The sequence below is a fragment of the Panthera uncia genome, chromosome C2 (genome assembly GCF_023721935.1).
Source record: "Panthera uncia isolate 11264 chromosome C2, Puncia_PCG_1.0, whole genome shotgun sequence".
Taxonomy (NCBI): Eukaryota; Metazoa; Chordata; class Mammalia; order Carnivora; family Felidae; genus Panthera; species Panthera uncia.
In genome coordinates, this window is record NC_064810.1 from 143336847 (window position 1) to 143351386 (window position 14540).

Consider the following 14540-nt stretch of genomic DNA (forward strand, 5'->3'; position numbering starts at 1 on the left):
GAAGAAGAAGAAGAAGAAGAAGAAGAAGAAGAAGAAGAAGAAGAAGATCAAAGAATTCTCTGGTTGAAACACTTAGCAAAACACTGCACACTCTTTCTCCTTGTTACCAAATAATGCATAAATGCTTAGTAATATAGTAAAGGCTCTCAGTGGTTCTTCAATACAGGAAGCTGTATAACTGTTTAATCTTTCATTTTTGAAACTCTTTTGTACCATTTTTAAGGCATTCCTCCATAAAAGCAAGGTGAGAGGAAAATAATACAAAATGGATCATTCCCCAAAGAGTGCACGTGCTTTGTCTAAGGAGTTAATTAACTCAATTCAATGTGTGGAAGGTTAGAAATTGCAGATGACACTTAGTCAATACTTACTCCACACCAGACACATCAAACACCATCTAAGCTCAGGGCGATTCTATAAACTACTTACTTTTCTTGTGTCCATTTGATTTGATTTATATATGTGTATACACACACACACACACACACACACACATATATATATATACACACACATATATATAACGTTTATTTATGTTGAGAGAGAGAGAGTGAGCAGGGGTGGGGCAGGGAGAGAGGGAGAGAGAGAGAATCCCAAGCAGGTTCTGAGCTGACTGTGCAAAGCCCGATGTGTAGCTGGAACTCACGAACCGTGTGATCATGACCTGAGCCCAAACCAAGAGTCAGGCTAGTTTAACTGCCTGAGCTACCCAGGTGCCCTTCTTGTGTCCATTTTAAAAAGAGATATTCTAGACTTAGGGAACTTGGATGCCTTGTCCAAAGTGACACGGTAATAAATGCTATCATTTGAACCCAGGTCGGAATTTCTCCAATACTGATGTACATCCCGTTGGCAAACTTCTATCCTGCACCTAAATAAAGGCACCTAAACTCTTTAATGGAAGGGATATAATCTTGCCCTTCACATTCTCCAGTCATGAAGCATCTCCTAAGACACACTGAGACAAAATCACGTAATTACTCAAGTAATTTAAGGAAGAGAAGAGGTCATTTGTAAGAGATTCGTAAAAGATTTGTACTGTGGTCAGATTGTTTCACTATGTGGTAAACTCTTGATTGGGTTTGGGGGATGGGAGTGGCTGCTTGTCAATTCACATTCAGCAATGCATGAAGTACAATTTTATGCATTTAATAGGTGCTCAACAAAAAATTCAAAACAGAAAAGTGTGACAAGGGCCAGGAGTTAAGGAGAAATATATAAAATCATCAGAAGAACTTAAAACACTTTACTCTCTGCATAGACAGACTGAATCCTCAAAAGCAGATAGATTTCCCAGTGTCTTACAAAGGATCGTTCAGAGCTTTGGGAAGAACCCACTTCTCTATATTCTGCTCCCTAAAGACAATGAATAAAAGAAGATCAGAAAATAGTCCTTTACCATTGACTTTCAGTTGTTCTAGAGACTCCAAAGTGCACGGTCAGTACCCACTGCCAGTGGGGGGACAGGCAGTGGAGAAAGTCTGGGGAAAAGCTGGCCCTTTAGTGCCTTCTCCAGCTGAGTGACCACCGCAGGCCTCCCATTGGATGATTGTTCAGATGCTTTAGTGTTCCAGACAGAGGGGACTTTCTATAGTTCTAAAATAAAGTTGTTGTTATAGGGGATTTCTTGCCCTTAGTCTGAAATTTTTCAGTCTTCCTTTTTCTAGCATACTTTAGGGAAGTTTTTTCTCTTCCCTGGCACCTAGAGTGAAGAGGTTTTCATGAGAGCCAAGGGTCTGCTAGAAAGGGGCATCTTTCATTTTGAAGAGTGGAGACCTTGTCATAAGTAGAGCTAAGCTGCAAGTTCAGTCCCACCACTTGATAGCTATGTGACCTTGAGCATCACTTGTCTCTTGTATCCAAGCCTCAGTGTCATTCTTGTAAAATGACAATAGTAATGGTAACTACCTTAAAATGTTGTTAAAGACATTATGGAGATAGCATATAATAAAGGTGGGCCCAGTTCAGGCTTTCAATAAATTATAGTTTATTTCTTCTTTTCTCTATTAATGAGAAAACTTTTGTCACATTCCTTAACATCTCAGAGTGATATCTATCAGGAATATAGGAGATGGTTCTCAGGATTTATTGGCCTTTAACCCATACAAGTAAGAGAATAAACCACAGAGTTAGCATTGACTGGGGACAGTAATATTTATAGAAAATCTATATATTAACACTACCTAAGAGTCAAGGTTGGTAAGGATTCTCCTGAGATTTCTATTTTCTTGAAAGATTAGAAATAATTGGGGCATCTGGTGGCTGAGTTGGTTAAGCGTCCAACTTCAGATCAGGTCATGAGGTCCTGGTTCGTGAGTTTGAGCCCCGCATCAGGCTCTGTGCTGTCAGTGCAAAGCCTGCTTGAGATTCTTTCTCTCCCTCTCTCTCTGCCCCTTTGCACCCCCCCCCCAAAATAAACCTTAAAATAAAAGAAAGAATTACCAATGAGTTAAGTAAGAATGTGTTCTGTCTCTCTTTAGCTTCCTCCTCCTCTGTCTTAGTCTGCTCGGGCTGCTATAACAAAATAACATATACTGTATAACTTAAACGATAGGAATTTTTTTTTTCTCATAGTTCTAGAAGCTGGGAAGTCCAAGATCAACATGTAACAGACTTAGTTCTTGGTGAAGGCTTTCTGTCTGGCTGGCAGTTGGGCCACCTTCTTATTGTGTAATGACATGGCAGACAGAGGAAGAGAGAACTCTCGTCTCGTTTTTCTTATGACACTAATCCTATCATGATGGCTCTACCCTTGTGACCTCATCTAAACCTAACTGCTTCCCCAAGGCCCTGCCTAAATATACTATCATGCTTCAACATATGACTTTTTGGGAGGGGGGCAGTGGGCACAAACATCCAGTCCATAACGCCCTTCCTTCTCCCTCACCTTCCACACACGCTTGCTCTTTCTCAGTGCTTCACATCCATTTAGGAATATATCCACTGATATAGAAAAGTGAAAAATAAGCATGATCATATGGGCCTGTAGGTATTTTTTGCTACATATGAGTAGTAGCCTTAATAAAACAAAAGTCCAGACCCATTACCTAGTTGCTGGTGCAGAGAAGGCACGCAGGTCAAATATTCCAAAATCAAGAATCTTTATTTTGCCTATAATGGCATATGGCTGGCAACTCCACACAGCAAGGCAGCCCAGTTATCTAAGAGTGTATTTTGCAACATATTCGTCCTGGACATTTCTCAAAAATATTGTATTATTTAAAGTTTGGTATTTGGGGGGTAGGTATTTCACTTGCTGAACTCACAGCTTTTACGCTACAGAGAAGATTGGTCAGGAAACTTTCCACAAAAGGCCAGATAGTAAATATATATATATATTTTTTATTTTGAGGGGGGCATACGGTCTTTATCACAACTACTCAACCCCACCATCATAGCACTTAAAGCAGCCATAGAACATCCAGAAACGCATGAGCACAGCTGTATTCCAATAAAACTCTATGGACACAAGCTTGAATTTCATATCATTTTACATGTCTAAAAATATTATTTCTCTTTTGATTTTTGTTAACCGTTTAAAATGTGAAAACCATTTTAGCTCGTGAGCCTTACAAAAACAGGCAGCGGGCCAGATCTGGCCCACGGGCTGAAGTCAGCTACCCCTGCTCTATAGAACATGCCAGGCTATTTTCAGCCTCAGTAATCATTCGGTGGATGTTGCCCCAGGATCATTCACATTTAGTCATTCATTTCCCCTGCTGATGAGATGATATTATTTACTGTCAGGCAACGTGGGAATGATCTTAGAACTTAGATCTTAGATCTTCCAAATGATCTTAGAGAAGTCACTTAATCCCATCCCCCTGCCCTTCCCTGTTGTCCCAGCAGCTCATAAGGCACGTATGGAAGCTTCTGATGGAAAGTGAGTGGGAGGTGTCCATAGAGTCTGGCCCCCAACCACCTTTCTAACCTCAACCACTTTCACTATCCCCACCCCCAACCCATTCCCTCCACTTTCAGCACTTTGGGGGGCCTTGCTGTTACTCAGATGTGCCAAACACATGTCTGTCTAGAGACCTTGCTTCTTGCTTTCCCCTCTGCCTGGAAGTCTCTTTCCCCAGAGTTAGATAAATGAATAATGCACACTGTTTGGCTCTTTACTTAACTATGGCTTCCTCTGTGTTCTTGTCCCCCTCCTGATCTAGAATAGCACCTGACAACCACTACTCTATCTCCTTGACCTATTTATTTTCTACATCGACACCTATTGATATCCAAATTATCGTGTTCATTTAAATGTTTGATTCTGTGGTATCCATCTCCCCTATAGCTATGAGGATAAACTGTCCATCTGATCCACCGCTGGAACAGTGCCTGGAATATGGTAATTGCTTTGCAATCATCTGTTGGATGAGCATTCAATAATTAGTATGTGTCTCTAGAAATGAGAAATCTTTGGAACCAATTTCCTGAACTCCATTCTGGGATGATTCTCTGTAATAGCACATATTAAATATATCATGCCATGAAAGACAAGCTCAGATAAATTAAGTAACTTCCCCAGGGGCATAAAGCTAATCTGTGGCAGAGCCAATGGGTATCTGAACCCTTGTATCACACTTGACAGTCCTTGTACTTTTTGTCCCACTCTTTGCTGATGTCAGATGTCCTGTAGGTAGGGTGACCAAATTTTCCACCACCAAAAGTCATGGTGTATTTACAAATTAGAATACTACACAGAAATAAAAAGGAGCAAGCTACTATTATGTACACTGAAATGGACGAGACTCACAGGTGTTAAAATTATTTTAATGTTTATTTTTGAGAGAGGGAGGGAGAGAAGAAAGAGAGAGAGAGCAGGGGAGGAATAGAGAGAGGGGGAGACACAGAATCCAAAGCAGGCTGGGCTCCACGCTGTCAGCACAGAGCCCAACGCGGGGCTCAAACTCACAGACCTGATCATGACCTGAGCCAAGGTCCAATACTCACAAACCGTGAGATCATGACCTACCCGAGGTCCAATGCCTAGCCAACTGAGCCACCCAAGTGTCCTTCAGTGGTGTTATACTGAATGAAAGAGGTCAGATCCAAAAGACTCCACACTGTGTGGTCCCATTTCTATGGAGTTCTACAACAGGCAAAGCAAAAAGATGACATAGCCAGAAGTAGGACTATTCCTAGGACTGGTAAGAGGCACAAAGGAACCTCTTTGGGTTCTGGAAATACTCTGTCTGTGCAGGGGTGTACCTAGGTGAAACTCTCAAGAGGTACACTTAAGGTTTGTATACGTTACTGTATGCAAATTATACTTTAATAAACAATCAAAACTGAACAAAAATTGAAACATGAAAAAGTCAAGATTTTTATAGAAAGAAGGGGAGAGTGCAGTTGAAATTAGCATGGCCTGGCAAGTCAGGAGATGTGGCGCCTGGAGTTACAGAAAACCTAGCAGACTATCTACATGGGAATTCACAATTGTCTCCGCGACTGCCAGCTGATGGGAAGCTGAAACTAACTTCTGCCATCTGTCTGAAACCACCTAAATAAAAAAGCTGAGCCATATAAAAATTTAGAGAAGTGTCTTGTTTTCTCCCGCCTTATTGCCTCAGTCCCACTCCCCCAATTTAATGAAGCACTTTTGTCGCGGTCTAGCTTTTCTCCTGATCACCCTACTTTCTCTCCAGCAGTGAGGACAGATGAGAAACTCCTGTCCAACTTGAAACATGCTTGGCAGGGAAATGAGCTTGTTTTACCGCTGTTTGTCACTGGAATTATTTTACATTAAAAAGACTACAGTGAAGATAGTAAGTCTTTTCCTCTTTTTTTTTTTTTTTTAATAATAAGCCATTCATGCATAGAAATATCCAAGAGACTCAAAGGGCTGTGGCAGTCTTTGTCAACGAAACACGCACTCCGTGAGGGAACTGGAGGTCCAGATACCTAAGGAATAGAGTATGTGTGACTGTGGCAAGTGGAGGCAGGGGAAGACAGTCACCCTCAAAATGACCTCAGAGTCCTAAGAGATGAATTATGGGTAGGTGATCTCCTTGCAAAGCTCTGATAAATGACATTTCTGCTAATACCAAACCAGAGGACAAGATCAGTTTCCCCAGTGAATGGGGAGTCATACATCTGGGCACTTTGGCATGCCTAGTAAATGAAGTCATCAGAGAGCCTAAAGAGAGTTATGTCTAAGGCTGAGCCTTGTTTATGGAAAAATGAGTTTCGGGGCTTGGCTCAGCTTAAGCACAGAGCCTTTGGGCTGCGGGTTCATTGGTTATTCTTTACAAAGTAGTTCTTGTCCTCAGGAGCAAGTGTCCTGATTCCGGGCCTCAGTGTGGAGCTCAAAGGTTCGGCCTATCAGCTTTCTTCATTTCCTGTGGGCCCGGCCACCACCCCGTCTCAAAGGGCAGCTTTTAAAACGACACCCTCAGCTCACTTGGACGTTGGTACCTCATCCGAATAAGGAAGCCAAGAAACACATGAGGTGTATATGGGCTGGAAGCAGAAAAAGGTGGCAAGAAATGATGTGGCTATTTTACGGCATAACTAGCTCATTCATACCCCCTCCACAGGCATAGACATCCCGTAAAAGTACTGACTTGCCTCTCTCCTCTCTTAGAAATAGACTATGTTCTTAGGACTCTGAGACCACAGGACAGGTTGCTCTCCGAACTTATTCCTGTGTGATTTCCTATTCCCATGTAATTCTCTGTGAGAAGAAACTAATTACTTATTGCCATTCTCTGCCTTCGTCAAGAGCATTATATAAAACTGGGACAAGATGATAGAAGAATTGATAAAGGCCTTTAATTATGTTTCTTTGCCCCGAGTCTCTGTGGAGAGCTCAGCCTTTCCAGAATAAACTTCACATCATGCTGGAGGCCTTGAACGCCTATTGGTATTTGAGAAAATAAAAGAAGGGGCTAACATTTTATCAGGAATAATGAGGGCCGCTGTGGCAGGCAGGATCTGGAACTGTCCATCAAACATACCTTATAATTTGTGGTCTCTTTTCCCCTTATCTTGGAAAACATTTCCACTTTCTGCAAGGTAGGCATGGCAAAAGAAACTCTAAAGAAACTTCCATGGCTTTGGTCCCTTTGTTTGGTCTCTTTAGGTTTGTCAATAACAGGAAACATTTTTAGGGGTGGGGATGAGAAAGAAGGGTGGAGGAGTTTACATCGTAACCACAATGAGGCTATCAGTGAGAAGCACTTCTGCTCTGGGGCCACATCATGGTGTGGTTTCTCCGTTAGCCTCACTTACTAACGTGCTAGATCACCAAAAGGAGGGGACATGTCTGAGAAAGGGAAAGTTTCTCCCTTCCCCTGCTTTAGAGCACATGAGGGTACCCAGGTGAATCAAAATCTCTCCCGTCCGGTGAGGTCCACAGGGCTTGCAGAACCAGGGGAACCGGCGAGGGAGATGGAGAGGACAGGGGTCATCATGTTCATTCATATCCTCCCTCAGAGTGCAGTCTCTGCCTCCCTCCATTCAATCACCTAGTCACGTCACAGACATTTTGTTACCATGGCAGGGACCCCTCTTTTCCATACATGAACGACTCTGAGGTCCCAGAGGTTCTTGAAGGAGACAAATGTGGCTAACTATAATTAGGAAGACATTAGTATCCTTTAGACACTAGTGAGGTATGTGGGGCACAGGTAACATGGTGCTCCGCTCTTCTCTCAAAGGTGTGTCTTTTTGACTGCAGGTTATGTAAGCCCAAGGGATCGCCTTTCCCCAGCTAGTCTTGGAATACCAGTCTTCTAATACCAGTGCTCCCCAGCAGAACTGCAGATACGACCTATTTGAGAGGATAGTGAAGAACTTTCTTAAGAAAGATGCTGGGACCTTTGACTTCTGTCTCAGGCTGGCTTTACCCATCTTTTCCTTCCTTTCTCAGAGAAACCTGGGATTTTTCAGTAGCCTTCCATAAGCCCTGAAGAAGTTCAGCTTGACCAGATGTTTTGGCCTAGGGGACCATCGTCCAGGTACACATATATGGATCTAATGACCAGTGTTTAGAATAGGAGCCCTTTGGTATTCACGGTAGAAAAAAATCTCAATCATGTGGGACTGTCCTGCACATTACACTGGAAGATTGTAAACTCTGTTTTAGTCTGCCTGAGCTGCCATAGCAAAATACTGTAGATGGTGTGCGTTAAACAGTACACATTTATTTCTCGTAGTTCTGGAGGCTGGAAAATGCAAGATCGAGGTGCCAATGTCTAGTGAGAGCCTTACTCCTAGTTTGTCAGAAGCCATGTTCTTGCTGTGTCCTCCTGTGGCAATCAGAGTAAGCTTTGGTGTCTCTTCCTCTTCTTATAAGGACACTAATCCCATCAAGGGGGAGTCTACCCTTGATAGTATCTAAACCTAATTCCCTGCCAAAGATTCCATCTCCAAATACTATCACATTTGGGATTAGGTTTTCAACATATGAATTTGAGGCAGACACAACATTCAGTCCATAGCAGCATTCCACATCCGGGCCCACTAAAAGGTAACAGGGACCCCAATCATTGCAACAAATTGAAACATGAACACACATCTCCTCACATTCTCAGTGGGGAACCACTAAATGAAAACAAATAAAAACCGTAAGACAATGGGAGACGTTATCAAGATAGAATGACTTTGTTCAATATAAGAGAAAACACATTCTGGAAAGCTATAACATTGTAGCCATGACACCTGCTAGCACATCCTTCCATTGGAAGCCAGCAACTTTTAGTTTGCCATTTCTCACCAGGCACCATGACAAACACTAGCAGTTAAACCCATAAGTAAGATGTGGTTCCTGTCCCCAGGGAGCTCACAGTGCAATGGTAAAAAGAGATACAAGTAAATAAATTCAATGAAATAATATATTTTCAACAATGAGTTTATTTAAGAAGGGCAAAGGAAGCAGAACAGGAGTGGGGAGTGAGGACAGACATCCCAAACAATAAGGACACCATCTGAGAGGCTGCACGTGTAGAATAAAGAGTCCAGTATATTGAGTAGTTCTGCCTGGGTTTAAAGCCCAGCTCAGCCCCTGATCGGCTGTGTGACCTCAGTAAGTTCTGAATCTCTCCAGGCTCAATTTCCTCATCTGTCAAATGGGAACACTGAAGGTGTCTATCTCACACGGTGATTCTGCGGAGCAAACAAGTGAAAGCATACATAAGAGCAGCAGGTATGCAGTAAGTGTTTCATAAATGTGTATCATGATCATGCTTTGGGGCTTGAAGGATGAAAAAGAGCTCTTTGGGCACATGGGCATCAGGGAATAAGTGGAAGAATATTCCACTCATGGAGGGTCTTCCCCATACACTGGCTGTTTCAAAGCTGTTAGAAGATCCAGTTTCCAACTCTGGTTGCCCCATTTGTAAGAGGTATGTTCTCAAGCAAAATCTTCATCTTCTATGCACTTCAGTTTCCTTGTTTATGAAATGGTGATAATACCATCCAAATGGTGATAAGAGAAATAGTGGTGCTTTGCAAACTCAAAAGCCCCCACAAATGTAAGAGGGTGGAGACTGCCCAAAATGCAGGAAGCCACTTAGAGGAAACAAGATTAAGAGGGCAGGGACACTGCTTGCTTTTGATCCAAGCAAATTACTTCTCTGAGCCTCTATTTTCTTGTCTGAAAAATTAGATCAATAAGGTTCATTTCGTAAGTATCTTGTGAGGATTCAAAGAAGTTATTTATGCAAAGAAGTGTCTCAGGGCCACCCATAGTAGATGCAGTAAATGCTCATTTCCTTCTTGCTTTTCCTCCCAACTTTGAGACATTAGCTGAAATTTACATTTGGGAAGACCTGGTGCCTGAATGGCATTATGTCCTGTGTTCCCAGGTTGCCAACAGAGGCCACCCTCGCCTGGATCAGATGGGACGGCAGAGGGAGACTTTCCAGGGCACACACACATACTTTGCCCCTGACAACGTCTATTCAAAGTCTACAGGAGACAGCACAATTGTGACCCTGGGTTCCCTCTCAGATGGCTGTCCCACAGAGAACTGTCATGAACGTTCCCATAACTGGCAGCTACAACTGATTCCAAATAAGTCTGCCTTACCCAAAAGTGCAAACAGCTCACAAGAGAAATAGAAATGAGATCCAACTTCAGTGCACATGGGACAGGAAGCCCAAGCACGTGCTGTGCCCAGACATGTGGGCTCAGAAAACATGCCCTCTCCCCCTGCATGAGTATGCCATGTACTCAGAGGAAGGCAATGCAGACAGTACTCAGGATTGGGGATAGTGATGCCCAGCCTACCTTCTGGCTTGACCTGAGGCTTCTCATTTCTCCAGGGTGCCAGAACAGGGCACGTGGGGCATACTTTTCTGCTGTGAGAAACTAAAAAAAATAAGATCGTAGTGAAAGGAGCCCCAAAAGACCCTGGCATTTGCTTTATGCTCTTGAGTGACCTGAGACTTGCGCTTTCTCGGCTGTAGAGGAGGTTGTGATGAGATGTTCTGAGGTGCCCTTTAGCCCTCCTTTTCTAGAGGGCTGTGATGTTCTATCTTCTGTCCCTAACACTCATGAGGAATTGGGACAACTCGCACAGGCAATATTCTGACTACTAGTTATTATCAGTAGCATGAATAGCTCATTAACACTTTTGACAAAATCAGATTGCACTTAAATCTACCCCCAGAGGGCAGTGTGTCCAATTTAATCCACGCACTGAGATTTGGAAAGTCTTGGGGTTGTATCTGAGACCTCCATTAAAAACATGGCAAGTGAGAGCCCTGAAAAGACAGGCCTGGATGGGGACCCCGGCTCTGCTCTTTCCAAGCCATGTGGACTCCAGCAAGTTATGCGACCTCTCTGAATCTGTATTCTTGTCTGTAACGTGGGAATAATGATAATGCATACCTCATAAAACTGAGAGAAGAATCTATAAGGCGTATAACAAATAGTAAGCATTCAGGAACAATTAGTGGTTAATATCATTATCATCATCATTGCTATGACCATCTTATCCACCAGCGAGGCAATGCCCCAGTCTTTGAATAGTCTTGGTGTAGATATTTCTTTGGAGGTCTAGTGATCACTCAGGTTTTAGACCTAGGCCCTCTTACCTTCTTGTTCTTACACATTCTCCCTGGATATTCTCACCTAAACCCATGTACCAGCTATGGTCTTTATCCCAGGGACTCCCACATTTAGATGTAAAGCCCAGAATTCTCTCTTAGGCTCTAGAACCATAAATGCAACTGTCCTCTAGGATGTTCTACAGATCCTTCAAAGTCATATTGTTCCAAAACCGGATTCATTTCCTCCACCAATCTTCTCTTATTTGTTGTTTCCTATTCTGATGAATGGCCCTACCATCAAACCCCAAACCACAAAATCAGCTTGATTACTTGCTCTCCCTCACTTCTTTCCCTCTGCTTCAACACCAAATCATCCAGTCCTGTTTATCTGACCTTCTAAGGAAATTTTATCTCTATACTATCTCTTGTCCAGCTCGGACCACTACTCTCTCTCTCTCTCTGTGTCTCTCTCTCTCTCTCTTTTTCCCTCCCCCACCCCCTTCTTTCCTAAGCTGTGCTAAGAACTTTCTAACTTATTTTCTTTTTCTACTCTTCATGAAAAAGCCACAGTGATCTCTCTAAAAATAGTATATGCATTCTTCATGTTAAGAATTTATTGATGCCCACCCATTGCTCATATGGTAAAACCCAAGTTCCTTAACTTGGCTTTCAAAATGATCCGTGCACCTGCCAGTGTGACCTCTGCTTCTGTGCTCTAAACATTCTCAACTTCCTCTGGCCTTGTGAAATCCCCAGCTTTCTTTGCTTCCCGATCTTTGCTTAGAGTTCCCTCCTGCTCATGCAAAAATATACCCCCCACCTTTTTTTTTCTTCTTTTTTCTTTTCTTTTTTTTTTTTTTTTTTTTTTTGACTAGGCAGCTCCAGCTTGTCCTTAGCTTCAGGGTCAGGTTTCTGGGAAGGTGTCCCCACCTCACCCCCAAATCTGTAAAGCTGCCACTCTTCCAAGTTCCCACAGCACACTGGGTCACCGATTACAGCACAGAGCCCTTGGATGGAGCTTCCCTGATTACTTCTTTGTCTCCTGTTCTGGATCATCATCTCCATAGGGACAGAGCTCAACTTACCTTGTCCACCTTTGGGTTCTCAAGGTCTAGAACAATGTCTGATGCTAGGTAAATATTTTGAGGTTGAATAAAGAAATTAAGTGTCTCTGGTTGTCTCTAAAGATTTGGGGATCTATCTCTCTCTTCCAGACCCCGAGGGTCCCCAGTGTTGCATGGCTGCCAGAGTCAAGGGTTCCCCTCCATGCCCAGGTAGAAAAGAAAAGACAATAACTGTGCCAGGGCAGGAGGCCCCTCACACTTGGAACAGCCTAGTCTAACAATGCATCCTCCCCCGCCTCTCAGAGAATGAAGAATATAACAGGATTCAAGGCCTAGACTTGGGCGTGTGTAACTCTCTCTGGAAAGAGTCAAAGAAGGATTATTGATCTCGCAGAGTTGGGGGAGGGAGTAATTCTTCGAGAATTCAGGAATTGTGGAAGAGGTTCTTGGGTCCTCTTCTTCTCCCTGCCTATCGCCCCCTCTCTGCCCTCACCACCCATAGCCACATACAGAGTCACGACCATCTTACAAACATACTAGAGAGGGTCTGTCATCTCTCTAGGATGACGTCAAAACAGCACTTGTCCTCCTCCTCTCAGCCTGGTGGTCCCTACTGTATAGTCTTTACATCTTTCCTTTGCCGGTGCTGTCATCTAGCTCCTGACAATTCTTTAGACCCTAGAAAGCAGACCCTGAGATGGGGATTTTTATGCAGGTGACTTATGAAAGAGAGCTTCCAAGAGAAACCTGCCAGAAAGTGAGAACAGTGAGACAGGGGAGGAGAAGAATCTAGGCACAGAAGTGGTTTCAGGTTGTGTCTAGCCTCATTCTGGTCTCACAGGGAACCCCTGAGGGTAAACTATACCATTAAGTCTGTCCTACCTTGAGATGAGAGAGTGAGTCTTTTGAGTCCTGCACTGGCCAGTCATTGGCTCTGGTGTGCCCCGAGTGATGACAGAGGGAGTCAGGGCATAAGTCCCAGGCCCTGCCGGGCTAGGCAGCTCCAATGGCCCAAGGACAATTCTCTGAAGAGGCGTTCAATTGTGAGCTGCTGGCAGCAACACCCATGGGGGCTGGTAAAAGGAAAACAGAGATCAGAGTGATGCTGTAGACCCTTTGTTTCACTGGCAACTGTTCCCGACTTTCAGCTGGAAGTCCTGAGCCACTGTGCTTTCTGGGAGACTTTGGAGAGCTTCCAACACCTCTAGCAGTCTGTTCTTCATACTCCACTTCAGACTCCTGTATCGTCCAACCTCACACATCTGTGTGCAAGTGTTAAAATAGTGATTCACAGCCCAACCACATCCCTGTCAGAGGCAAGATGGAAGAAACTGAATGCCTGCCACTATCCAGTCCCAGCCGGAGCCACGAAGCAGAGACATTGCCAGATGTTCGTGTTGTACAGAGTCATGTCTTCCACCAGTAAAATAGCCAGTCTTGATGCAAGAGAGAAAAATGGGTCGTGCCCTCCATGCTGATCTCTATTATGGGAAGAGCCTGTTGTTCATCTTAAAGAACTGAGAACCACGAGCGCCGGCTTAGACCAAGTGACAAGGTCCTCATGACTCAATAAATAAATGAGATGAACTTGGTGCAAACTTTCCTGTGAAGTATCAAAGTGGCAATATGGAAAGTGGGTGGTGCCGTTACCAGGCAAGCTTGGATTCAAATCCCAGCGTCACAGCTCACCAACAGTGAGAGCTTGGGCAAGTTCCTCACTTTTTCTGAGACACATCTATACCACAGAGACAGCATGTACCCTGCAAAGTTGTTATGAAAATCAAATAGAACCTGGCACATAATAAGGGCTCAATAAATGAAAGCCATTATTCTGAAGTTATCACCCCTATAGAAAGAAAAACTGGAAAGGAGTGGGAATTGATATTTTTGGAGAAAGAGAAAAAGAGAAAATGTGCATGTGTGTGTGTGTGTGTGTGTGTGCACGTACATGTGAATGCATGCACATGCACTAGGTATTGTTGTTCTGAATGCCTGAATACCTTATTATTTCATGAGAGATAACAATTTTGTGATTGGGATGTTATGGGTATTTCTACTTTACAGAGGAGACTGAGGAACATATCATTTTTTTTCTCTGTTTAGAGATCAGGTTGTGGCTTTTTTTAAGGTTTATTTATTTATTTTTAAGAGACAGAGAGAGAGAGCACAAGTGAGACAGAGGCAGAGAGAGAGAGAGGGAGAGAGAGAGAATCCCAAGCCAGATCCAAGCTGTCAACACAGACCCCGATGCAGAGCTCAAACTCATGAACCGTAAGATCATGACATGAACCAAAATCAAAAGCCAGACACTTAATTGGCTGAGTCATCCAGGCCTCACTGAGATCGGGTCATGACTTTCAATGAGACACTTCACCCCCCAAGATAAAGAGAAGGCCACTAATGCAAATTCTAGAATGAGGCAGTGTCTGAGGTCCTTGCTGGTCGTCATATTTCCCAACCATCTAGAGCTTTCCAGGAAAGG

At 43.5% G+C, this 14540-nt stretch overlaps 1 long non-coding RNA gene across 2 annotated transcripts in view; it reads right to left on the reverse strand.

Moving 5' to 3' along the window:
* Positions 1-8558: 8558 nt before the first annotated feature.
* LOC125921388 (uncharacterized) overlaps positions 8559-14540 on the reverse strand; it is a 59416-nt gene continuing 53434 nt past the window's right edge. For both annotated transcript variants that reach the window (XR_007457403.1, XR_007457402.1), the window contains 3 exons: positions 12941-13131; positions 10231-10311; positions 8559-9105 (listed from right to left, as the gene is read on the reverse strand). This is a non-coding gene — a long non-coding RNA (uncharacterized LOC125921388). The remainder of the gene's footprint in view (positions 9106-10230; positions 10312-12940; positions 13132-14540) is intronic.